Below are 27,612 nucleotides of genomic sequence, written 5' to 3'. Positions count from 1 at the left end.
TGGTATTGCAAGTAAAGTGGAGAGAGAGATATGGGAGTGCAGGTATAAGAAAGTTTGGATGTAGGGAACCTCCAGCCATTTGCCTATGCAGCAACAGAAATTATCAAGATCAGTGAGGATGTTAAAATCGAAAGTTCCTTGCTCAGGCCATCGAGAATTATTATTGGGGCCAAACAGTATTGCAATAGAAAATTAGGCATTTGGAACGTAAGTCCTGAGCCAGTCCCAGGGCGTGGAGATTGAGTAAGAGACACCCCAGGGGAGTAGTTGGATCTGGTTTTGAGTTCTGGTTACCCATGATCCCTTAAGTCCCAAGGGAAAGATTCTGTCAAAGGACCAGTGTCCCAGCCGCTTTTGGCAGAATGCCGGAACCAGAGACTGGAAGAAAACAGTGGACATCTCTGCTGAAGTCTTCAGTCTGGAACGGCTATGCTGTGGAAATACAGGGAACCCAGGGCATCCCCCAGGTAACTCATCCTTTGGAGTGGGAGAGACTCTGACGTGAGCTCATGGTTTGTGGACAGAGGCTCTGGAAATGGAACCAGGACTTGGGATCTAGGTGCCCAGGATTGGGAAACTAGTAAAAAATGGGAAACTCACCAGTGTTGGATGGTGGTGGCTGAAGGTTCCTGGTCCATGAAAAGGAGGAGGGGTCAAAGAGAATTTTTTATTCTGCACCCTCAGGAGAGGTTGGGGAATGTTACAAGGGGTCCATGGATGCAGAGTCACACATGGACTATGTCAACCATTACAGAATCCTGAATTTTTGTTGAGAAGTCCCTGACTACTGATCTGGGGAAGGCTTGTAAATCTTACGGGATTAATAAAAGGGACATTTTGGGTAACTACGTAAGAAGCGTGATCTGTTGGAAGCTGCAGTTGTATAGTGTAGTTGCATAATTTAGGCGAGAGATGTCCCAATGGGGGCTTGTTATGTTGTGCTGGAAACCGAGTGGGGCCTGGAATATAAGTGTTGGGTGGTCCAGTCCTTTGGAGTTGTGGTAGCTAGGCCTAACCCAAGTATGAGGCCAAGTGCAATAATGAGGATCAGACAGAGGATGCTAAGCGGTGTCGGTGAAGAGAGGGTTTGACAGTACCTGAGGATTTAGGTAAGGCGAGTTAGTTGGTCGTAGGAAGCCCTTGTTGAGCAGGTCTGTAACAATTGTCAGTAACCCCAAAAGACTAGAGTGTGGCAAGGGATATTGAGCTTGGGCTGGAAATTGAGAAGGGTCTTTGAGAAGGGTTTTAACAGGGGAATAATTGGCTATTGAAGGTGAGTGGATGCCCAGAATTTAGGGTCAACTAGGGTAGGGTCAACTAGGGTAGGGTCAACAGGCCATTGGGGGAAGAGGGGCTGGGACTGGATGGCCTGTGAAAGTAAAAGACAGAGGGAGGACGTTGGAGTGCTGGAGGGATCTGGAAGTGAAAATTGGATGGAAGTGCCAATTTTGAATAAAATGTTTTGACCCAGCAGGGGAACGGGACAGGAAGGGAGGACCAAAAAGGAATGTAAAAATACACAATAGGAGGGGAGTTTATAGGGGGTGATGTGATTGACCTTCTACCCCAACAATAGAGGTCTGAGACAGGGAGGAGGGTCTCCAGTACTCTCGTAAAACAGAAAAACTGGCTCCAGTGTCAATCAAAAAGGCGATCATCCTACCCACCATGGTGAAGGTCACCCTGGGCTCCTGGGTGGTGATCTGGGTTGGGCCAAACAAGCCAGGGACTCCTCACAGGTCTTCTGCCACCAGGCCAATAAGGTTGTTTGAGGGAGTGGGGGGGCCCGTGACCCAATGGTGGGTGGACACCAGGGAGCAGTCAAAACCCCAATGTCCCTTTTGTTTGTATTTGGGGCAGGGCCTCATGGGAGGTTTGGGGTTTGGGCATGCACTAGCCCAATGGCTTCGTTGATCACATTGGAAGCAGCATCCCAGATGGTTGGAGGGTCCCCTATTGCAGCATCGTGGTAGAGTGGGATTGATGGCCTGTGCCAACAATTGGTACTTTTGTTTGGCTCTTATCTCATCTTGGCCATTATATGCTTTAAATGCAATTGCAAGAGTTTCTGCCTGGGGAGTAAGGGGACCAACCCCTTTCTAGTTTTTTTAGCTTAGACTTGATGTCGGGTTAAGCTTAAAAAAAAAAGTACATCATAATTGACAGCCTTCATGGCTGCTCAGTGTAGGCCATGGAGTAGGCAAGCTAACATACCTGTTTCTGGCATTGATACCTGCCTGAGTATTATAGTCCCACTTTGGGTCTCGATCGGGGACAGCGTCTGCGCCTGCAGGGTGATGATTGTTTGTGAGGTGTTCTGGATCTGCATGGGCATGGGCCTGCTCCAGAACTTTTGTTCTCTTCAGTGGTAAGTGAATTGGTTAGGACAACAAAAATATCATGATAGGTTAGCTGGTATGATTGTGTCAGGAATTGAAACTGTTTGATAAAGGTCATGGAGTCAGAAGTGAAAGATCCAAGCCTAGACTGAATGACAGCCAGCTCAGCCATTGGAAAAGGGGTATGGACTTGAACAATTCCCTCAGCTCTGGCAACCTCTCACAAGGGTGCCATCATGTAGGCAGACTGAGAAACTTCAGGGTCAGATGACTTATGGGCCTTAGAGTGAGTGATGGGTAGAGTTGGCATGCAGGGAGGGGTGAAGGGAGGAGAAGAGGAGGGAGTGGGAGGCTCTTGTGGGCTTGGGGGTTGGTGAGTGAGGAACTAGAGCATGGGGTGGAGCTGCTTGTGGATTTCCCCAATAAGGAGGAGGATCAACTGCCTGATCGAGATGGCCTGACAGACTCGAAGGGGAGGGGCCCTGGGGTGGAAAGAGATCGGGCTACTAGCAGTTTTTTGGGGGATTGTTGATTAGCTAGCAAGCAGAGGGAAGATTGACTATGGAGATAAGAAAAACCTTGAATGTAGGGAATCTCCGACCATTTTCCTTGGCACTCACAAAAGTTATACAGGTCTTGAATTAGATCAGATTCAAGTGAGCCATTAGGCAGCCAAAGGTTTTGGTTGTCCAATTTATATTGGGGCCAAATTTGAGTGGACAAATATATGAAACACTTGGGCTTTAAATCTAAGCCTTCAAGGTTCCGTAACAAATGGCCCAGGGGAGAGTCTGTGGTAGACAGGATCCAGAGCCCATGGTGACCAGAAGCAAGACAAGGGGCAGCACCTGTAACTTAAGATGTCTCTCAAGGTACAGATCGTGTGCCCCAGCTTAGGACCCAGTCCTAAGTATTGAAGCCTTGGCTCCTCGTGGAGGCATCCCACCATGGAGAGAGGGCTTGAAAATGGGGGCTGCACCACCTTCTGAGGTGTCCCTGCAGCAGGTGGGGGTGGAACGGGCAAGTCCCGGACTTGTTCTGGTGAGTCCCGGACTCACGGTGGGGAGACACAAAACCTGGTACCTGGTTTGCATTCTGGAATGCAGTCTTGTTTTTCTAGTCACCAGGACTTATGACTCAGATACCCAAGCTGTTAGAAGACTTATCCAGGCCGGAGCGAAGGTGATGATTTGCCAGTGTTGTTTGCTGGGAAGGCGCCAGGGAAGATGGTCGCTGGTGCTGGGGTGCAGATTGGAGTTCCAGGGGAATGGGGGGTTCTGGACCCTCCAATGAGGAATTGGGGGCACCAGCAATCCCACTTCTGACACCAATGTTAGAGCTCCATCTGCACTCAACGACCACGCCACACACCAGGGTACCCAACAGGAGATTTTATTAAAGAGATGCAGGGGCACCTGCACCAGGGAAGGACAGAAGAAGGAGAAGAGGAGGAAGAAGAAGAGGAAGAAGAGGAGAAGAAGAAAAGAAGAAAGAAAGAGGAAGAAGAGAGGAAGAAGAAGAGGAGAAGAAGAAGAAGAGAAGAAGAAAGAGGAGGAAGAAGGGTAGAAGAGAAGAAGAGAGAGGAAGAAGAGAGCGAGCAGGGGAGAGGGTGGTCTTATATAGACCTGGAATTAGGAGGTTGTAAATTAGAGCTGGGGGAAGGGGTCTTAACCTATCAGAAGCTATGTTGCCTTTTAAAATTTGCACCTTGCAGGAAACTCACTTTCAACTTCCTTTAACTGACTTATGACCTTGGGTGGGGCAGCAGGGAATGAAGAAGAACCCAGAAGAGCCATGCAAGATGGCATGGCCTATCTCTAACAGTATAACTGGTCAAAAGGGTTCCCAGGAGGTAAATTTTTACAGGAGTAGATTGTTTCATCTTTCTCCCTAAGAAGAGCTGGTGAGTTCAAACAAGCTTATATTTGGGTTAGCAGGCTAATGTTTTAACCACTGCACCACCAGAGCTCCTTATATCTATCATAGCTGGTATATTTCTGAGTTGTGAAAGGCTTACATGCACTCATGCACTTTTAAATTTTCCCCTTAGAGGACTAAAGCAATTTTAGGCCACAATATGACAGGCTTGTGATTTTATCCACTTCATTGTCACCTAGGGAGCTCTGGTGATGTAGTGCATAAAGCGTTTGGCTGTTAACCAGAAGGTCAGCAGTTCATATTCACCAGCTGCTCTGTGGAGGGAAGATGGGGCAAACTACTTCCGTAAAGATTTACATACAGCCTCTGAAATGCAATGGGGATCACTGTGAGTCAGAATCAACTCAATGGCAATGAGGTTTTTATTTGTTGTGGTGGTTTTATTGGCCCCTGAATATGCCCATTACAAATGTCCTTTTAATATATCTTTACTATTTTTGATAATAAGGGAAGGCACATTATTGGGACCTAGGAGTACTTTGAAAGGATTTTACAATTTCCACTTTCATCAAGCTATTATTATTTACCTGTTTTTGGTACTATAGTGTAAAGTTTCTTACCTGAATCATTTTATGATTGAGTGTAATTATATGAAATATGAAACAGTAACACCAGAAATTCATTATGACAGACATAAACAAACACAAAGGATTTGTTGCCTTAGACTGGCCCAAGAGCTTGGATAATAATAATCAGGGAATTAAATATGAGGGAAAGAATCTACAAAAGCATGAAATGCTTGGGTTGTCTTAGGTTACCTTGGTCTCAACTAATATCATTCTTGCTAAAAAAAAAAAAAAGAAGAAGAAGAAGAAGAAGAAGAAAAACATACAGCTTGTTATTTTCATCCATTGTGAACTAAGGGAAACACACATTCTTCCTCAACATTCCCTTTTAAGACAGAATCTGTACTTGCATAAAACTACAGCCAGACCTCAGCTTTACCACTAACAGATGACTGTTGCTAAACTACACAATGATTTACCAAAGATACTTAGTTCTTCTTTCAGAGTTATATAAGAAACATTCTTTCTAATTCAACTTTTAAAATGGTAACATTAAACCCTGAGACCAACTAGCATTTCAAAGCAGGAGATTCAATTCATTTTTAATCAAGAATAAGACATGACCTTGTGTCTCATACAATCTTAAATTATTACTGATATGAGTGAAGTCTCCTATAGATGCCAACAGATAAATTCTATCCCCTCCTCATTGCAACAAATTTAGGATTATATATATATATATATATATATATATATATATATATATATATATATATATAAGGCAAAGTTGTAAGGTTGAGAAATAATATACTTTGTGGAACTGGGTAGACTTGAATTCAAATCTTTGTTTTTAAATTACTAACTATATATTCCACCATTCTTCTTTCAGTTTTTTTGTATTGGTGAGCATATTGCTGTTATGCTTGAAACCATGCCACCATTAATTCAAATATTAGCAGGGCTACCCAGGGTGGAGAGTAGTTAGCAGAGCTTCCAGACTAAGGCAGACTACAAAGAAAGAAGAAGTGGTACTCTTTTGAAAAATGCAGTCACTGAAAACCTTATGAATAGCAGTGAAACAATGTCCAATACAGTATTGGAAAATGAGTCATGCAGGTTGGAAGGCATCCAAAATGTGGCTGGGGAACTGCCTCCTCAAAGAATAGATGACCTTAATTACATGGATGGAGGAAGTAAAGCTTGTGGGACCTTCATTTGCTAATGTGACATGGCTCAAAATGAGAAGAAACAGCTCCATAAATCCACTGATAATGAGAATGAGAAATACATGAAATACAAATCTAGGAAAAATGAAAGTTGTCAAAAATAAAATGGAACACACAAAGATTGATATCCTAGGCATTAGTGAGCTGACATGGACTGGAATTGACCATTTTAAATCATAAAATCACATGGTTTACTATGCCAGGAATGATAAATTGAAGAGGAATGGTTTTTCATTCATGATCAAAATGAACATTTTAAACTCTTTCCTGAAGTACAATGCTGTCAATAGGATATTATCCATACAGCTACAAGGAAGACCGGTTGATATGACCATTATTCAAATATATGCACTAACCACTAAAGCCCAAGATGAAGAAATTGAATAATTTTACCAACTTCTGCAATCTGAAATTCACCAACATGCAATCAAGATGCACAGATTTTTACTGGTGACTGGAATACAATTAAAGAGCTCTGATGGCATAGAGTATAAAGCATTTGACTGCTAACCAGAAGGTCAGTGATTTAAACTCACCAGTCGCTCCATGGAAGGATGATGGGGCAATCTACTTCTGTAAAGGTTTCCAGCCTCAGAAGTCTAATGGGGGTCTCTGTGAGTCGGAATCGACTCGATGGCAGTGAGTTTAGTTTTGGTAGTTTGGAATGCAGATGTGGGAAACAAAGAAGCAACATCAAGAGTTGGAGAACATGGTCTTGGTGATATAAATGAAGCTGGAAAGTGTCTGATAGAATTTTGCAAGATTACTAATTTATTCATTGCAAAAGTTATCAACAACATACACAATAATTATACACATGGAATTTGCCAGATAGAATACATATGAATCAAATAGACTTGATCTGGGAAAGGGGTAGTGGAGAAGCTAAACATCATCAGTCAGAACAGGGCCAGGGGCTGAATGTGGAACAGAATAATTGTTCACATGCAAGTTTAAATTGTAGGTGAAGAAAATTAAAACAAGTCCATTAGAGCCAAAATACCACTTTGATCATATCCTACCTGAATTTAGAGACCATACTACAAATAGATTTGATACGTTGAACACGAGTGAGCAAAGACAAGATGAGTTGTAGGATGACATCAAGAACATCACACATGAAAAAAAAAAAAAAAAAAAAGGTCATTAATAAGAAAAGGAAGAAAGGAAAGACCAAAATGGATGTTAGAAGAGAGTCTTAACTTGTCCTTAAATGGATAACAGTTAAAGCTAATGGGGAAAAAATGAGGTAAAGGATCTGAACAGAAGATATCATAAGGAAACTCCTGAAGACAACATAAGTATTATAATGAAATTTGCAAAGACCTGGAGATAGACTATCAAAAGGAAGAACATGCTTGTCCTTTCTCACTCTAAAAGAACTGAAGAAAAAATAAAATTCTTGAGTTACAGTAATGAAAGTTTCTTTGAGCAAAATGTGCTTCAAGTCATCTTCACTTTCAGCAAGCAAGATTGTGTTGTCTGCATATCACAGGTTGTTAGAGTCTTTTTCAAATCCTGATGCCATGTTCTTCTTCATATAATTCAGCTTCTTGGATTATTTTGCTCAGCATACAGATTGAATAAACATGCTGAAAGGATACAATCCTGACCAACTCCCTTCCTGATTTTAAACCATGAAATATTCCTTTGTTCTGTTTAAATAATAGCCACTTGGTCTATGTATAGGTACCTTATAAGCACAATTAAGTGTTCTAGAATTCCCATTCTTCTCAATGTTATCCATAATTTGTTATGATCCACACATTTGGCAAAAGTCAAATGCTTTTGTAAAGTCAATAAAACACAAGTAAATGTTTTTAAGGTATTATTTGCTTTCAGCCAAGACCCATCTGATATCAGCAATGATATCGCTTGTTCCATGTCCTCTTCTGAATCTAGTTTGTGTGTCTGGAAGTTACCTGTCAATATATTGCTCCAATCAATTTTGAATTATCTACAGCAAAATTTTACTTGCATGTGATATTAAGGGTATAATTTGATAATTTCCACATTCGTTGGATCACCTTCTTTGGAATAGGTACAGATATGGATCTCTTCCAGTCAGTTGGCCAGGTGTCTGTCTTCCAAATTTCTTGGCATAGACAAATAAATGCCTCCAGCATGGCATCCATTTGTTGAAACAGCTCAATGGGTATTATGTCAATTCCTGGAGCCTTGTTTTTCATTAATTCCTTCAGTGCAGATTTGAGTTCTTCCTTCAATACCATTGCTTCTTGATCATTGCCACCTCCTGAAATAGATGAACATTGACCAATTCTTATTGCTGTCGTGACTTCCATCTTCTTTTGATGTTTCTTGCATCATTCAATATTTGCCCATAGACTCTTTCAATATTACAACTTGAGGCTTTAATTTTTTTCTTCAGTTCTTTTAGCTTGAGAAATGCTGAGCAAGTTTTTCCCTTTTGGTTTTCTAACTCCATGTCTTTGTACATTTCATTATAATAATTGACTTTATCTTCTCAAGCTGCTCTTTGAAATCTTCTGTTCAGCTCTTTTATCTTGTCATTTATTCCATTTGCTTCAGCTACTCTCCATTCAAGAGGAAGTTTCAGAATCTCTCTGACATCCATTTTAGTCTTTTCTTCCTTTTCTGTCTTTTTAATTAACTTTTGTTTTCTTCATGTATGATGTTTTTCATGTCATACCAGAATTCATCGGATTTTTGTTCATTGATGTTCAATACATCATATCCATTCTTCAGATGGTCTCTAAATACATATGAGATATAATCAAGGTCATGTTTTGGCTCTTATGAACTTATTTCAAATATCTTCAGTTCCAACTTGAACTTGTATGTAAGCAGTTGATGGTCTGCTCCACATTTAGCTCCTGGACTCATTTTGGCTTAAGTTATTGAACTTCTCCATCACCTTTTTTCAAAATGTAGTCAATTTTAGTCCTATCTTTTCCATCTGGTGAGGTTCATGTGTATAGTCACCATTTACATTGTTGAAAAAGGTATTTGCAATGAATGAGTCCTGGCTCTTGCAAAATTATATCACTCCCTCTCCAGCATTATTCCTATCACCAAAGCCATATTGTCCAACTACTGGTGATTCTTCTTTGTTTCCAATTTTTACATTCCAATCACCAATGATAATGAATACATCTTGATTGCATGTTTGGTCAATTTCAGACTACAGAAGTTGTTAAATATCTTCTATTTCCTCATCTTTGTCTTTGGTGGTTGGCACATAAATTTAAATAATAGTACTATTAACTGGTCCTTGTAGGCATATGGATATTATACTATCAGTGACTGCATTGTAGTTTGGGATAGATTTGAAACACTTACTGATGAAAAGTAAAGGCTACAATCTGCAGTATAGATTTTTCAACCTAAAAAACCAAAAATCCTTATAACTGGACCAATAAGCAGCATCACAATAAATGGAGAAATGTTTTAAATGGTCAAAGATTTCATATTACTGGTCCCACAATTCACACCAATGGGAGCAGCAGTGGAAAAATCAGATGACATATTGCACTGGGAAAATCTGTGGCAAAAGACCTCTTTAGTTCTGAGGAACAAAGATATCTCTTTGATAACTCCGGTACATCTAACCGAAGCCATGGCATTGTCAATAACCACATATGCATGTGAAAGCTGGACAATGAATAAGGAAGGCTGCAGAAGAGTTGACGCGTTTGAGTTGTGGTGTTCATAAAGAACACTGGAAGTACTAAGGACTACCAGAAGAATGAACAAATCTATCCTAGTGAAAGTGCCTCTAGAACGCTCCTTGGAGGTGAGAATGGCCAGACTTCATCTGACATATTTGGTCATGTTTCAGAAGGGACCATTCTCTGGAGAAGGATATCGTGCTTTGTAAAGTGGAGGATCAGCTGAAAAGTGAAAGCTCTCAACGAGATGTATCAACACAGATGCTACAACAGTGGGCTCAGGCACAGCAGGAATTGTGAGACTGGCATAGAACCGGGCAGTGTTCTGTTCTGTTGACATAAGGTCACTATGAGTTGGAATGGACTCTATAGCACCTGGCAACAACAACAAACATGGGCAAACTATTGAATGATTCAAGAAGCTTGAAAGGATGATGAAGGGAATGCACAGAGTCAAGATAGAAAAATAATTGATCAAAATTTGACTATTTCAGTAGGTAGCATAAGATCAAAAATTGATGATATTGAAGAAAGAACTCCAACCTGCACAGTAGAAACTGACAATAAACAAGGCTCCAGGAATTTATGAAATATCCATTGAAATGTTTCAACAAAGAGATCCAATACTGGAAGTGCTCACTTATTTATGCCATGAAATTTGGAAGAAGCCATGTGGCCTAGAAACTGGAAAAGATCTGTATTTGTGCCTATTCCAAAGAAAGATTGGCATGCAGAATGCAGAAATTATCAAACAATATCATTAAAATTACATGTAAGTAAAACAAAACATGGTTGCAGCAAGCACATTGACAGGGAATGGCCAGAAATTCAAGCCAGTTACAAAAGAGGGTGTGGCACAGATGATATCATTGCTGACATTAGATAAACCTTGGCTGGAAGAAGAATGCAAAAAAAGATATTTTCCTATGTTTTATTGACTATGCAAAGGTATTAGACTGTGTGAATCATGGCAAATTATGGATAGCATCATGGAGAATGGGAATTCCAGAAAACTTAATTGTATTCATGAGGAACTTATACATAGACGAAAAAGTAGTCATTTGAATAGAACAATGGAATGCTACATCATTTAAAATCAAGAAACATTTATGTCAAAGCTATATCTTTTCACTGTAGTTATTCATTCTGTAAACAGAGAAAATAATCCAAGAAACTAGACTATATGGAGAAGAATGTGGCATTAGAATTGGTGGAAAACTCATGAACAATGTGAGATACTCAGATAACAAAACTTTGCTTGCTGAAAGTGAAGAAGACTTGAAGTACTTAGTGATGAAAATCAGACTACAGCAGTTAGTATGAGTTACAAAGTAACATAAAGAAGACAAAAATCCTCATTACTGATTTTTCTTCATGATACATGGAGAAAATTTGGAATTGTCAACAAATTCATTTTACTGGGATCCACAATCAACATTCATGAAGCAGCATTCAAGAAATGAAATGACGCATTCCAATAGGCAAATGTGTTCTGAAAGACCTCTTTAAAGTATTAAAAAGAAAAAAAAAAAAAATGTGTTTTTGAAGATTAAGATGCACCTGGCTCAAGTCATGGTCTTGTCAATAGCCTCTAAGTGCATGAAAGTCGGACAATAAATAAGGAAGAAGGAAGAAGAATTGCTGTATTTGAATTGTGATGTTGGAGAAGAACAGTGTATATGCCATGTACTGCCAGAAGAATGAGCAAATCTGCCTTGGAACAAGTACAGATAGAATGGTCCTTAGACATAAGCATGGACAGATTTCTCTTTTACTTTTGTCAGGAGCGACCAGGCCCTGGGAAAATTTATCATACTTGGTAAAATAGAGGGTCAGTGAAAAAGGGAAAGACTCTCAAGAAAGTAGTTTGGCATAGTGATTGCAATAATGGGCTCAAGCATTGCAACAATTTGATGATGGTGCATGACTGGGCAATGTTTCACTCTGTTTTTCATAAGGTCACTATGAATCAAAACCAACTCAATAGCACCTAACAACAACTGTGTATTCAAGGGAAATATTTTATGTTCTCTGAGTTTCAGTGCCTTTAATTGCAAAATAGAGGCTGATTATGATTTTTTACACTTATTATATATTAGATTCTAAATAAATACCATAATTACTAGAGAAACCATAAAAAAGTGTTCTCAAGCCAAAAACACCATAAACCATCACAGATTCTCAACTGGAGACAAAGAAACACAGATTAACAAATTTACTCTGAAGTCCTCAAACAAAGAAACAAAAAACTAGAGACATGTTTGCCTGATGTCACAATTCTGGAATGAATTTTAGAGGTGGCAAATCAAATACCTCAGTGACACAGTTCTGCTAGCATTAATAGCTGACCTCTGGAGCAAAAATATTTTCACAGTGTAAAAAATATTTTGTATCAAATACAGAACAAAGCAAAGAAAAACAAAAAAATTACTTCAAGTTATCAAAGTGTAAACTGTTGAATAAATTTCAAGAATGGACTTCAGGTCTTAATTTGTCATACTAGGGAAAAGGAATTCACAAGTACATGGATTTAGTAAAGAGTGTGTCATTTTCAAACTTTCATATTTTTTGCTAAAAGAAAATAGATAATAAAGATATCTCCCAAATGATGCTTAAAGAAATTCACATAAACCTCCCTGAATGTAAGATGCTAATCCTGTGACTCAGATATCTTAAGTCATGAGTATTCCTTTGAGTCATGGTCTTTTATCTAATGAGAACACCATCTGTGAGTTTGTGAGTTTTTCATTCCGTGTAGTATCACATATGTGAATATTTCTACTATATTTGTAATATTAAGGACAATTTAAATCAAGTGCCTCAACTTAAATGTTTTTATGTTTAAGAATTTTAAGTATATCTGCAAGTTATGGGATTGTTAGAATTCTCTATTTAGTTAAAATACTTGGTTGCTTACCAAAAAGTAGGAGTCACAAGTCAATCAGAGGTGCCTCAGAAGAAAGATTTGACAATATATTCCCTACGAAGCAGCCACTGAAAACTCTACTTAGCACAATCTACACTGATACACACAACATCCCCATGATTCAGAGAAAGCTTGAGAGTAACTTGTAGGAACATTATGAGAGAGAAGATAGTTAGGGAGGAGATTATTACTTATTTATTTTTTAAAATCTCTACCCTCCCCTCCCACTCCTGGTAACCAACAAAGATAATTCCCTACCATGTATAACCATTTCCTTGACTTTTTACAATTGTGGATTAATACAATATTTGTCCTTCTGTGACTGACTTATTTTACTCAGCATAATATCCTCCAAGTTCATCCATGTTATGAGGTGTTTTGCAGATTCTACATTATTCCTTAGGGTTGCATAGTATTCCATTGTGTGTATCTTCCATAGTTTGGTTATCCATTCCTCAGTTGATAAACACCTAGGTTGTTTCCATCTTTTGACTATTGTAAATAGTGCTGCAATGAACATGGGCATGCATATGTCTGTCCTTGTCATGGCTCTCACTTCTTTAGGATGTATATCTAGTAATGGAATGGCTGGGTCAAATGGTATTTCTAATTATAACTTTTTAAGCAATTGCCATACCACTTTCCACAGTGGTTGTACCATTTAACAGTCCCACCAGCAGTATATGAGAGTCCCAATCTCTCTGCAACCTCACCAGCATTTGTTATTTTCTGTCTTGTTGAACTTTTCTACTAGTGCTGGGACAAGATGGTATCTCATTGTTGTTTTGATTTGCATCTCTTTTATGGCTAATGATTGTGAGGATTTCTTCATAAGTTTATTGGCCACCTGAATATCCTCCTTGGTGAAGTGTCTATTCATGTCTTCTGCCCACTTTTAATTGGATTATTTGTCTTATTGTTATTGAGGTGTTGGGGTTTTCTATAAATTCTCAAGATAAGTCCCTTGTCAGGTATGTCATTGCCAAATATTTTTTCCCAATCTGTAGGTTCTCTTTTGACTCTTTTTGAGAAGTCTTTGGAAGTACATAAACATTTAATATTTAAAGGTCCCATTCATCTAGTTCCTCTTCTTTTTGTGATTTTTGGGTTATACTTGATAGTTTATTTATGCCATATATTAGGGTTCCTAAATTTAGCCCTAGTTTTTCCTTGAGGAACTCTAGTTTTAGGTTTCACATGTAAGTCTTTGATCCATCTGGAGTTAGGTTTTATGTACAGTGTGAGGTAAAGATCTTGTTTCATTTTTCTGCAAATGGATATGTAGTTTTGCCAGCACCATTTCTTAAACAAACATTCTCTTCTCGTTTAATGGATCAGTTGACCACAGGTTGATGTATCTATTTCTGGGTTCTCAATTCTATTCCATTGTTCTATGTGTCTGTCATTTTACTAATACCAGGCAGTTTTGACTACTGTGGCTGTATAGCAGGTTTTGAGATGCAGCAGTGTGAGACTTCCTACTTTGTTCTTCTTCTTCAGTAGTGCTTTGCTTATCTGAGGTCTCTTTTCTTTCCATATAAAGTTAGTGATTGTTTTTTCCATATTCTTAAAGAATGTTGGTGAGATCTGGATTGGGTCTTCCCATCCACAAGCATGGTATGTTCTTCCATTTATGTAGATCTCTTATGGTTCTTTGTACTAGTGATTTGTAGTTCTTTGTACAGGGCTTTTGTGTCCCTGGTAAGATTTATTCCCAAGTATTTTAATTTTCTGGTAGCACAGTGCCAAAGGCTCTTGACTCCTAACCAGAAGGCTGGTGGTTCAAACCCACCAGCCACTCCTTGGAAGGAAGGTTGGGCAATCTACTTCGTAGTGATACTGCCTTGGAAACCCAAGGAGGGGTCGCTATGAGTCAGGTCTGACTCTACAGCACATAACAACAGCAACATTGTAAATGGTATTTATTTATTTGTTTATTTTTCAGGAATCTTTTTGCTGGTGTAGAGGAATCCAATTGATTTTTGGTTGTTGATCTTGTATCCTGCCATGATGCTCAGTCTATCAATTAGTCCAGTAGATTTTTGACTGAGTCTCTTGGGTTTTCTAGGTATGGGATCATATCATAAGCAAATAAGGATAGTTTGACTTCTATCCTTACCAATTTGGATGCTATTGATTTCCCTTTCTTGCCTTATTGGCCTGGCTAGGACTTCTAGTATAATGTACAGAGGTGGTTATAGAGGACATTCTTGTCTGGTTTCTGACTGCAAGGGGAGTGGTTTCAGTGTCTCTCCATTGATAATAATGGTGGCTGTTGGTTTTGCATAGATGCCCTTCACTACATTGAGGAATGTATCTTCTATTCCTATTTTGCTCAGAGTTTTGATCAGGAATGGCTGTTGGATTTTATCAAATGCCTTTTCTCCATCAATTGATATGATCATGTGGCTCTTTAACTTTGCTTTATTTATGTGGTGGATGACATTGATGTTTTTCTTATGTTGAACCACCCTTGCATACCTGATATGAACCCCACTTGGTCATAATGAATGATTTTCTTGATATGTTGTTAGAGTCTATTGGCTAGAGTTTTGTCGAAGATTTTTGCATCTATATTTCATGAGGGATATTGGTCTGTAGTTTTCCTTTTCAGTGAACTCTTTGCTGGGTTTTGGTATCAAGGTTATGTTTGCTTCATAAAATGAGTTAAGACGGATTCCATCCTTTTCTATATTTTGGTATAGTTTGACTAGGGTTGGTGTCAGTTCTTCTCTGAATGTTTGGTAGAATTCTCCAGTGAAATCTGGTCCAGGACTTTTTTTGTTGGTAATTTTTTTATGACCTGTTCATTTTCTTCTTTTAGGGGCACTCTTATTGTCCTCCAGTAATGTAAAATGGTAACTATTGTAAAAGCAAATTGAGAAATAAGAATACTTTCAATTCTGTGAGGAATAAAGAATTGCTGCAAAGGTATGAGATGAGTAATTCATTTAAGGAGAAGAAATGATAAAATATTAGTTGAATAAATGTTTAGCTTCCTTGAAATGAGATAACTGGATAATTTCTAAGAAAACAAAACAAGTGAACCATTAAAAATGGAGAAAATCTAACAACCTACTAGGAGGTTGTAGTTTTTATTAGATTCCATTCAGTCAGTTCTAATTATAGCAATCCTATGTACAACAGAAAGGAACACTGCCTAGCCTGTGCCATCCTCACAATGCTTGAACCCCTTGTAGCCACTATGTCAGTCCATCTCATTGAGGCTCTTTCTTTTTTCTCTGACCCTATAGATTACCAAACCTGATGTCTTCTTCAAGGGACTGGTTCTTCCTGATAACATATCCAAAATACACAAAATGAAGTCTCACCATCTTTTCTTCCAAGGATCATTCTGGCTATATATAGAATTATTTGTTTTTCTGGTATTTTACGGTATATTCAATATTCATCACAAACAGCATAATTTAAAGGCATCAATTCTTATCCAGTTTTCCTTATTCATTATTAAGCTTTCACATGCCTATGGAATGATTGAAAATGCCATACCATGGATCAGACACACTTTAATCCTCAAAGTGATATTTTTGCTTTTTAACAATTTAAGAAGTCTTTGCAGCATATTTGTACAAAACAACACAAGACTGCTTCTTCCACCGGGTAGTGATTGTGGATACAAGCAAAATGAAATCCTTCCCAACATCAAACTTCTCTCCATTTACTGTGATAAGTCTTATTGATCTAGTTGTGAAGATTTTTGTTTTCTATATGCTGAGGTAAAATCCACACTGTACACTTTGATCTCCATCAGTAAGCACTTCAAGTCCTTTTCATTTTCACCAAGCAGGGCTGTGTCACTTGCATATAGCAGGATGTTCATGAATTGTCCTCCAATCCTGATGCTGCATTCTTCTTAGTCCAGCTTCTTGGATTTTTTGCTCAGCATAAAGACTGAATAAGTATGGCAAAGGGATACCACCCTGATGCATAATCTTTTTGATTTTAAACTATGTAGTGTCCCCTTCTTCTGTTGGAACAACTGCTTCTTGGTCTATGTACAGGTTCTGCATGAGCACATTTAAATGTTCTGAAATTCCCAAGGTTCACAAGGTTATCCATAATTTGCTGTGATTCATGCAGTCAAATGCCTTTGTGGAGTCAATAAAACACAAGTAAACTTCTTCCTGTTTTTTCTGCTTTCAGACAAAATGCATCCCTTGTCCCATATTCTCTTCTGAATCTGGCTTGAATTTCTGGCATTTCTTTGTTGATGTACTCTACAACCATTTTTGAATTATCTTCTATAAAAATTTATTTGTCTGTGATATTAATGATATTGTTTGGTTAGTTCCACATTCTATTGAATCACCTTTCTTTGGGATGTGCAGAAATATGGATCTCTTCTAATTAGTTGGTCAGATAGGAAGTACCTAGAGTGAAAAAAATAAATTTGTCATGACACTGATATTATGTACATATTTTAATGTACAGCTTAATTTTAATCTTTATTTTCTACAAGAATTATAATACATTCTCCCATTTTCAGAATTCATTTAAAAGAAGAACAGCATTTAAAACTGATTAAGTGAGCAGAATCCTTTCTTGAGGTTATGCTTATATTATTGGGCTACTGACTCATCTTGTTTGGCTGATGTTCCATACTTTATATATTCTTTAATATAGTAACTATGAAAATAAAACATAGCCTTTTTTCAAAATTAAAACTATTAATCAACAGTATCCTCATTTTCTTCAGTCAGTTGAGAACTGACATTTCACATATAACAGCAGGTATCCCCAAACCAAACAAAAACCAAACTCACTGCCGTTGAGTCAGTTCCAACTCATAGTGACCCCTCCTTGGGTTTCCAAGGTAGTATCTCTATGGAAATAGATTGCTCAATCTTCCTTCCAAGGAGTGGCTGGTGGGTTTGAATTGCCAGCCTTCTGGTTAGCAGTCAAATGCCTTAGGCACTACGCCACCAGAGGAGTAGCTTACACAATCAGTAATGGGAAATTTTTAAATGATTACCAGCTTAATTTGAACACATATCAAAATATTGTTTACAAGATTTTAGCCAAATGATAACAAGATTCATGCACTTAAAATGTAGAATTTATAATCTATCTGGAAAGTTTTAATTTTTTTTTTCTTTGAGAGAATGTAGGAGTTCAGTAAAAATAGATTTCCATGTTATGCTAATATATTTATGATTCTAATTTAAATCAGAATAATAAGATGTGTGAAAAATAATATCTATAAAAGGAGACAAGAAAGGATATCAAATATTCATGGAGGGCTTAATAACAATAGAAGAGTATTTTAAGGCTTAACTAAACATGATACCAACCTTTATTTTTATCAGTACAATGTTTATGTTGAATAAGAAATGACTTATATGCCCACAATGTCTCTTATCTAGGTCATTTTCATAAGCCACCAATCATTTAATAAAGTTAGTTTTTCCCTGTTACCTAGGTATTAATTTTACTGCAATAGTAGTCTTTGTAAAACTGTTGCATGCAACCAACAAGATTTGTATGGAATTATTGTGTTGATTATTAGGGTTCATAGGTTACTGACATTTTCTGGCAAATAATATTCTGATTCCATGCTGAAATCTCTCCAAGCACTCTAACATGACATCCTCCACCCTCTCAGTAGTTTTTTTTTTAAAGTTTTGTTTGTATTTTCAGGAAAGCTTAGGAGCAGAACGATGTTTTGGGTAAAGTGTTCGCCAAAAGTACTGATGTGCTAGTTGGAAGTGCAAATAGAAACGTTTCTTGTTGGTTATTCTCTCCATCTCAATTTAGACTCTACTTCCTGTCACTGTTATTTATTTCTTATTTATTTATTTTTGAGGAGGAAGCAGTTCTATGCATTGCCGTGGTGGCCAGAAGGAACAGCTGGTATTTTCTATTCTTGGAAGGGATGCCAAGGATAGAAATACGTGGGTAACTGGCGATGTAAAAGACTTTGAAATCTGTCTGAGCAGCTGTCACTGCAATGGGCATAGTACAAATATGCAAAATGTTACTATTCACTGCCAAGCCCTTCTGTAGTTTTGGCACCATAATCCCACAGTTCTGAAAGTTGTGTGGTTGCTTTCAAGGTAATAGGCCTGCTTGGGTCAATGTGTAGAAAGATACTGCATCTTTTATTTCATGGCATGCTAGTTAAAGAAAACAACAAGAAGGCATAGATCTCTTTTTCATTGACTTTATGTATTAAGTAAATCTTATAATTTCATTTTATCTAGAGGTTAACAAAATTTTTAGAAATATATAGTGCTTGTGAGAATTCTGGGCTCCTTAAGAAAACACAATTTTAAAACTGGAAGTAAATCCATAGGTATAAGATCTGGCAGATAGCTCAGTTGTTTAAAGGTACAATTACATGGGAAAGATAAGAACCTTCCTCCAAAGCCACAGAGACAGAATGCCTTCCCTAGAGGAAAAGCTCTGAAATCAGACTTGCATCTTCCTAAATTTTGGGAAAATTAATTTCTGTTTGTTAAAACCATCCACTTGTGGTATTTCTGTTATAACATTAGATAACTAAGACAGAGAGGGATACTTCTTATTTCATCTTTCACATATGGTGAAACATTATATAAATATATATTAGTGAACATTTGTCAGACCCTAAGATTAATGTTACAGCATAAATAATGTATATTTTCTAATTTGCTCTTGAAATTACCTATTACTAACACTACAAGCAAGAAAAATAATTTGATACAAAGTACAAAATAATACTTTATAAAATCTTAATTATTTCATCCATATTTGATATCTAGTATATACTACAAAATGAAAGCTAAATCAAGCCAGAAGCTACCCTTTAAAAGGTGACAATATTTTAATAAACAGTCAAAAATACAATACTTTTCTTGCCTTAGAAGATATAGTATTAGCACTATCAATGTTTAGAAGCTTCTCATAAGTGTCAATACTGACATAAGATGAGCTACACTGGTATGCACTCAACTCTGCATTGTAAATGAGAAGACTTAATAACATAAAGTCAGATATGAAGCCCTGTGATAAAGAATTCTCTATAAAGTAGTTGCCTGATCAGTTGACTTTGAAAGGCTGTTCTACTTACTAACTCAATATAAAAAGGAAAACAAAAAAAGCTAAATATTTTCCTTAAAAAATGAAAGGACCGAAGCCATGAAAAAAGGGGCATACATCTAGAAACTCTTGCATATCAAATTTAACAGGAATTTTCAAATAACTACTTTGTTTTATTTGGAGCATGAGCAAAAACAATTGCTGTGTCTGCCTTACTCAGAGAACAATGGAAGTGTTGTTTTTCTTGGTTTAGAATAAAGCTCATATTCTTATAAAGTATATGTAATACTTTAAACTATATATGATAAATTTGGCTTGGAATGGTATCTTAGACTAAAACTCATTGTCATCAAGTCAATTCTGACTCATAGCAACCCCCTCTTGCTTTCCAAGGATGTAAATCTTTATGGAATTAGATTGTGTCATCTTCTTCCCATGGAGTAGCTAACGGGTTTGAACCACTGACCTTCTGGTTAGCAGCCAAATGCCTGCCATTATGCCAACAGAAGTCCTTATCTTAGACTAGGTTTAAAAAAAAAAACAAAAAACAAAAAAACCTCTTAGACTAGGTTATTAAAATTTATTAGAATAATAGATAAATGCAAACAACTTCAATATGATTTATCTAATATTTTAATTAATAAGTTACTAAATACCTATTGTGAGCCAGAGAGTGTTCTTGACATTGGAGATACAGAGGAGACTACTCAGGTAACTTAAATGTTAATTGGAACAGAAACGTCTAAATAACTTCATATTTACTGACATATCAAATACACATGTATTTAAAATGAATTCAAATTTTATGAAGAATTATATTAAAATTGGATTAAATTTAAATTCTTGATGTAGTTTCATATTAGAATAAAATTATCATTTGTTCATGTAAATAAAGTATACTCTACTGGGAATGTAAATCATATAATCATGTATTTTGGACCTATAATAATATCTTAAGCCTAAACATAACTAAGAAATCATATAATGATGAAATTAAATGTAAATGTATGTAAATAAAGTTAAATATAAAGTGTTAGGATAATAATCTAATGTGGAATAGGTATGTGATCTGAAGCTTATATTTGTTTTAAAAAATATTGGGAAGTATTTTGCAATGTAAAATTCAAACTGTTGGTAAAATGTTTTCCATTGAGATCCCCCACCACAAAGAATAGCATAAACCATTATTTTACCTCTTTGAAAGTTGGGTCCTATGCTTGTACTTTTATGATAGTGCAGGGGAGAGATACCCCCTTTTTGAAACATTTTTTTCAAAGATTATTTTCTCTTGACACTTTGAAGACATTATTTCATTTTCTTCTCATTTCTGTTTTTGTTATTGAGAACTAAGCATTTATCTCTTTCTAGGTATTTTTTTTTCTTTTTTTTTTTTTTTTTTTTTTTTTGCTTTTGACTACTTTTAATGTTTCCTTTCTGTCTTTGGTGTTTAGATATAACATGATATGTAGATTTGTATTTATTTACCCCCTGTGGATTCATTGTGTTTGCTGACTTTAAGCAAGTTTTTTTCTCATCAACTAAAAAATATTAGCCATTACCTGTAAGATATTTACTTTCCCTCATTTGTTAGGCATTCTCACTTTATCTTCCAAATTTTATAGTTCATCTTTTAAATGTGCTAATGCTTCAGTCTTTATTCTGGATAATTTTTTGTTCTTTTTTTTTTTTTTTAAGAGGGTAAGTTTAATGGAAAGATAATAGTGGACTGGATAGTAAAATGCCTTGGAATTTACTGGAAATCTGCTATCTGGGGTGTAGAAGAGTTGTTCACAGGGAGGCCCCTCTATGAAACCAATGGGTGAGCTGGGGGAAGCTGTTGGCCCCCTAGACTTAAAGAGCCAGGTGTTGAAGAATTCACAGGAGCTGGGCACAGGGAAAAGTTCATGTGCTGTAGGGCCTCCTGATACCACATAAGCAAACTTCGGAACCAGGAAGCAAAAGCCTTTTTGTGTGTAATGTCTCTCGAGTGCTCTCTACTGACAAAGCTGGTAGCATAGTGCCTAAGGCACTTGACTGCTAATCAGAAGGCTGGTGGTTCAAACCCATCAGCCACTCCTCGGAAGGAAGGTTGGGCAATCTACTTCCGTAATGATCCTGCTTCGGTAACCCAAGGAGGGGTTGCTATGAGTCAGTCCAACTTGATGGCACATAACAACAACAACAACAACAGTTGGCAAAGGAAAAATATTTCAAGGGCTCAGATCCAGAGAAAAGAGTTGAATTCAGAGGTGAGAGTCAATAATAAATCACTAGCCATGGGGCTAAGGGATGCTACTGGCATTTAGTGAGTGTGGGCAAGGGATGCTATACACCCTGCAATGAACTGAGCTGATGGTCCTGCCCAGGATAGAACTGTTCTGTGTCAGTCAGGGTCCCTGGAAGAAACAGCAGACACAAATAAAGGGAATTTGAGAAGGGTCTCTTGATAAAAGTGTAGTCACGCTGTAGAGCAACCATAAAGAAGAGTACAGCCCCAGGGGGCTACTTAGTGGGGAGTCTTCACTTCCCCTAGGGTGGAGGAGGCAGGAAGAAGAGAGGTTATTAGAACTTGGGAAGGAGAGAGGTGTCTAGAGAGGGCTGCTTAACAGGAGCTGTGACCTTCAGCCAAGGGTGCAGCCAGCCAATGCATGCACCCCCAAGGCAGGAAATAATATCCCTCTGGACTACATGACTACTCTGCTCTCCTTTCCTCCTCTGCAGGATGAGCCATGTCCCATCATTCCCCTCTCTCTGTCCTGAAGGAGGCTAACCTAAGCCAAAGCCCAGGGCTGTGGAGAGCAAGTGGTTGGCCACTCCACATGACCTGTGGAGATCTAGCCTCTGTGGATAAGACAGAGCATACTGGCCCTATAAGATAAAATAAGAACGCTAAGTGAGCCATTGCCCTCCCACCCCATCCAATTTATACCAACCTCCCTGGACTAGCCAAAACCAGCCTGAGTTGGTTTGGCACACAACTTAGTACCCTAGGTGACCTTTAGGTCATGAAGTACCTCAAGAATATTAACCTTTCCACCTCTGGGTGGAGTTTAGACACCATTTTTCTTTACATTTGGAGAGGTATGTTACCTTAACTACACCTGTATATATGCCCATGATTTTGTATGACTTCCTATTTTGTAAACTGTATTTAAGTTTAAAGGATCCTTCCTTGGAGCAGTCTTGGAGGCAGTAGGCCTACTGTTCCCTTCCTTGGCCAAAGAAATAGAAGTGCCTTTCTGTTATCCCACCTCAGTCTCTTGTTTATTGGCTGCAATGAATCATGCTGAGCAGAGCCTGGAGTTTATCTGGCAGCATGGGGAGGGCCTGAAGGTTAAGGGTGACAGAGCTGGCTGTATCCTGAGGCTGCTCCTCTGGTGCCAACTTCAAGCCCTGGGCCCAGTCAGCCCCCAAATCCTCACAGTTGGACAGTATCTCCTCCACAAAGATCCAAGTGAGGCCGGGGTTGGACACGGCAGGGAGGACTGAGATGTCCAGGCTGTGGAGGTTCTGGAAGTGGAGGCAGGCCAGGCCCAATTTGGAGATGCGGGGGCATCAGGCCAGCAAGAGCTCCTGCAGAGACTCAGCCAGCTGGTGGAGGCGTCTGAGACACCAGTCATTCACGTTGGGGCAGCGCTGCAGCCAGAGGGACCAGAGCTCCAGGGCCACGAGGTTGTCCAGGCTTTTGTAGTTGAGGGTACAGTCACTGACATCCGCCCCCTCTACAGGTACCACCTGGAACTTCAAGAAGTCGAGAAAGAAATGATCACGCCTATTTGGCCTGCTTCACTCCTGGCCCTAAGACTTGACCGTGCCTCCCTGCTTCAGGATGAAAAGGGCACCTGTGATGTACGGGCCATATTGCTTCTGGATGTAGGTGAAAGATCTATTTTCCTGGTGTTATCTTCCACACCTGTTTTCGGAACAAGTACTCCCTCGGAGCCTGCACATCGTAGAAGTGATCAGACAGGAACTGGAACACTGTCCTTCTCTTCCTCTGTTTGCCCTTGGAGGCCACCATCCTGCTCAAGCCACACACATCCTTGGCACCCCTGTTCTATACGGGGGCTACAAGGCACAGGGGTGCCCTGGGCACCACCATCTTGCTAGGGTTACATAACCGGAAGGCTCTGGATAATTTTTTAAGTTCTTACAGTTCACTAATTGTGTTGAACTGTTTCATATATCTCTTCAATCTTTCTTGGATTTCCAATTTAAATCATTATAGTCATGATATTTTCAAGCTTTCTTTTTATTTAATAGGTTTTTTAAACTCATCATGTTCATCTTGGTTGTTCAAAAATGTTAACAAATGTATTTTGCATTTTGTATCTCAAATGTATAATTTTGAAATGCTGAGAGTGGGAGGGTGCTGGTTTTGGTAACATATATTCTGTTGAAATTTAATCAAGGTTGTTTGGGATTGGTTGTTGTTGTAAGCTTGTATTTCCTTATTCTTAATTTCTGAATACTCCATTAAACCTGTGTTGAAGAAGTACTATCCTCCACCCCAAGAAATGCTATCATTCATCTTCTATTAGAACATTTGCATCTGCTTCTATCAGTTATTTGAGGGCATTATCAAATATGATCACTTAAAATATTTTCTTGACTTAAAGTGTGAATCTGAACAAACATGAGTAAGTACCAGTCTATGGTTACAAACCTGCACATGAATTCAATTCCCAGCCAATGAACCTCATATGCAACATCATCCGTGTGTCAGTGGATGTTTGTGTGTTACCATGAGGCTGAGAAGGTTTTACTGAAGCTTCCAGACCATGGTGGACAAAGGAGAAAGACCTGGTGGCCCTACTTCTGAAAAAAAATCAGGCAATGGAAATCCTATGGATCACACCGTCCAACCTACAACTGATCATGGTCATGGCACAGGACCAGGCAGTGTTTTGGTCCTCTCTGCTGGGACTGACTTGATGACAGCTAACAACAACATGATTACAAATATTTTGGAAGAATTTTTATATTCTTCCTAGTTCCAAGGCCTACAACAGCATGTTTTCTTGTCTTTTTAAATAGTTTATTTATTTTCCTTTTTTCTAGTCGATTACTTCACTGAATGCTTCTTGCCTTATTCAGGGATCTTAGTACCTAAACTTACGTGAACCTAAAGTTTTTCTTCTGATGTCCTTGTGGCTATTGATACTGAAATTTCCATGCTATTGGAGATCAACCAGCAATGTCAGGTCAGCTACCAGTTTTGATATTGCTTATGCTTTGAATTTGTGCTCTAAGTTACTGTTTTTTCTTGTTTTTGCAAGATTAACTATGAGTTTACAAAGATACTTTTAGACTTATTCATTTTTCAGTGTTTCATTTGTTGTTGTTCGTAGTTGTCATCAAATTGACTCTTACTCACAATGACCATAGTATATATAGCAGAACAAAACTTTGCCCAGTCCTGCCCATTGTTCATGATCATTGGTAGGTTGGAGTTCATTGTGGTGGCTATTATGTCACTTCATCTTATTAAGAGTTTCCCTCACATTTCTTGACCTTGTACTTTAGCAAACAGGAGGTCCTTTTTGAGCTGTTGGTCACTCCTGATGCTTTCTGCAAAGGAAGCAAATAAAAATCTTTCCACCTTTCCTTCTAAGGAACAGCCAGCCTCTGGTTGGGCTTCTTCCAGGACTGATTTTTCTGTTCTTTTGACTGTCCAAAATATATTCAGTATTCTTCACCAGCACCACAGTTTGAATGCATCAATTTTTCTTCTGTCTTCCTTTTTCATTATCCAACATTTGCATTCATATGAAGAGAATACATTTGGGAGAGTTTACATAATATATATTCTACTACATTACAGGAAAAAAAAAAGATTCTACAGAAAATTTTCAACTACTCACTTTAACTGTAGGTTTATTGTTGTCAATAAAAAATCTCCATGTATGTGTATGTATATATATATATATATATATATATACACTAAAAATGTATCTCTGTGTAATGGAACTGAAGATGACATTTATTGCATTTTTTATATTTTTATAGATAATTTTAAAATAAATTTCTTTAATAAATAAATATCTCATTTTTTATACAAGAAAGAGCAAAAATAAGTATTTCATTATATATGCCTCTTTGTGAAATTTCTCTTCCCATATTTTTGAAATGATATCTGTAGGATGGATACTGGGTTTCTGTGTTAGCTTCCAGGGAAGCATTTAGTATCCCTACTCAAATGGGGGTGATATGGCAGAAAGACGTTGGGAGGATTGGAGATTGTATTTTTTTTACTTAGTATAATAAATAAATTCATTTATTGAATCCTTCTATGTGCCTTATGCTTTTGGGAATAAACAGAGAAAAACGTGATCTCAGCTGTTAAAGAGTTTATTTTCTAGTGACAAGTTGACATACAAAAGAGAAAGAGAGCAAAAAGGCTGAGAGGACACTGGGATTTGTGTTTAGATGTGAGACAAGCAGTATTCTCTTTTGACCCTGCTACAGCTAATGAACTTAGGCAAGCCAGTTAAGCTTTCTTTTTGTGAGCTTCCTCATTTGTCAATGTCATTTCTTTCCTACTTAATTCATGATGTTGTAATGATAAAACTTGGTCATACACACAAAATAGTTCCTTGCAAAACCTAAAACTATTTAGGTTAAGAGAGTGCATTTACTGACACTATTCTGGAAGAGAAGTGAATTAAGTGTTGCTTTATTTCTCAGATAGTGAACTTGAGATATTATGGCTAAGTTAAATTACCTTTTTAAAGTAACTTGATGAGTACACGTGGAAAGAATAAGCAGGTACTCTCACTCTTCTGTGTTCATGGACTAACACTTTACTTTTCAGCAACATTTTTTTTTTTTTTTAATTACGAAAGGGACTGGAGACTATTAAAAGATCAATGTAATTATTGGGTAAACAATGTTTTTATTTTATATCAAACCATAACGTGGTTAGGTGGAAGTTTTGGCTTGGCAAATCTTGCAACACACCATTACTTACAGAATGAAAAGTCAATGATCTATAAGAGCACTAAGGAAAAATTGCATGGTGGTTAAAGAAGCTCTTGGAAGAATGTTGTTGACACTTTCCCACTCTCTTCATTTAATTTTTCTGTCATTGAGTATTTCTAGTTATTGGCAAGGAAGGTGTTGCTGACATTGATGAGCAGAAAATGATGAAAATATTCCAAAGAGATGAATTTATTATATGAAAGCATAGAGAGTGACTTCTATCGGTGTCCAGGACTTAACATTTTACTTGAATTTTCCTGGGAAGGGGTATTATAAATGACAAAACATGTGCTGATTCTACAAACATTTTCTGACACCTGTGGTTAATTGACTGTTGTTAGGTGCCATTGAGTCGTCTCTGACTCATAGTGAGTTCTACACACAGCGGAAAAAAAACTCTGCCCAGTCCTGTGCCAGTCTCATGATCTTTGCTATACCTGAGCTCATCATTGTAGCCTCTGTCTACCCATCTCATTGAGTGTCTTCACCTTGTACGTTGATTCTCCACTTTACACGATATCCTTCCCCAGGGATAGACTCCAGGGATATTTTTCTGACAATGTGACCAAAGTAGGTGAGACAAAGTCTGGCCATTCTGGCTTCCAAGGATCATTCTGGCTGCACTTCCTCCAGGACAGATTTTTTAGTCCTTTTAGCAGACCATGGTACTCTTAACATTCTTCTCCAACACCACACCTCAAAAGCATCAACTCTTATTCAGTCTTCCTTATTTATTGTCCAGCTCTCACATGCATAAGAGGTAATTGAAAATACCATGACTTGGGTCAGGCGTACCTTAGTCTTCAAGGAGATATCCTTGCTCCTCATCCCTTCAAAGAGGTCCTTTGCAGCAGATTTTCCCAGTGCAATACATCATCTGATGTCTTGACTGCTGCTTCCATTAGTGTTGATTATAGAGTCAAGTAATATTAAATCCTTAACAACTTCAATCTTTTCTCCATCCACCAGAAAGCTGTTTATTGGTCCAGTTGTGAGGATTTTTTTTTT

General features: G+C 37.9%; 1 pseudogene; it reads right to left on the bottom strand.

The window, feature by feature from the left end:
- Window positions 1-22,887: 22,887 nt before the first annotated feature.
- LOC103205272 lies at window positions 22,888-23,725 on the bottom strand (annotated as a pseudogene).
- Between the last annotated feature and the right edge of the window lie 3,887 nt (window positions 23,726-27,612).

Source organism: Orycteropus afer, unplaced genomic scaffold (genome assembly GCF_000298275.1).
Source record: "Orycteropus afer afer isolate SDZICR_OR568_19922 unplaced genomic scaffold, OryAfe1.0 scaffold00276, whole genome shotgun sequence".
Lineage (NCBI taxonomy): Eukaryota > Metazoa > Chordata > Mammalia > Tubulidentata > Orycteropodidae > Orycteropus > Orycteropus afer.
Note: the sequence above shows the minus strand (reverse complement) of the source record. Positions and strands in the feature narration are given on the sequence as shown.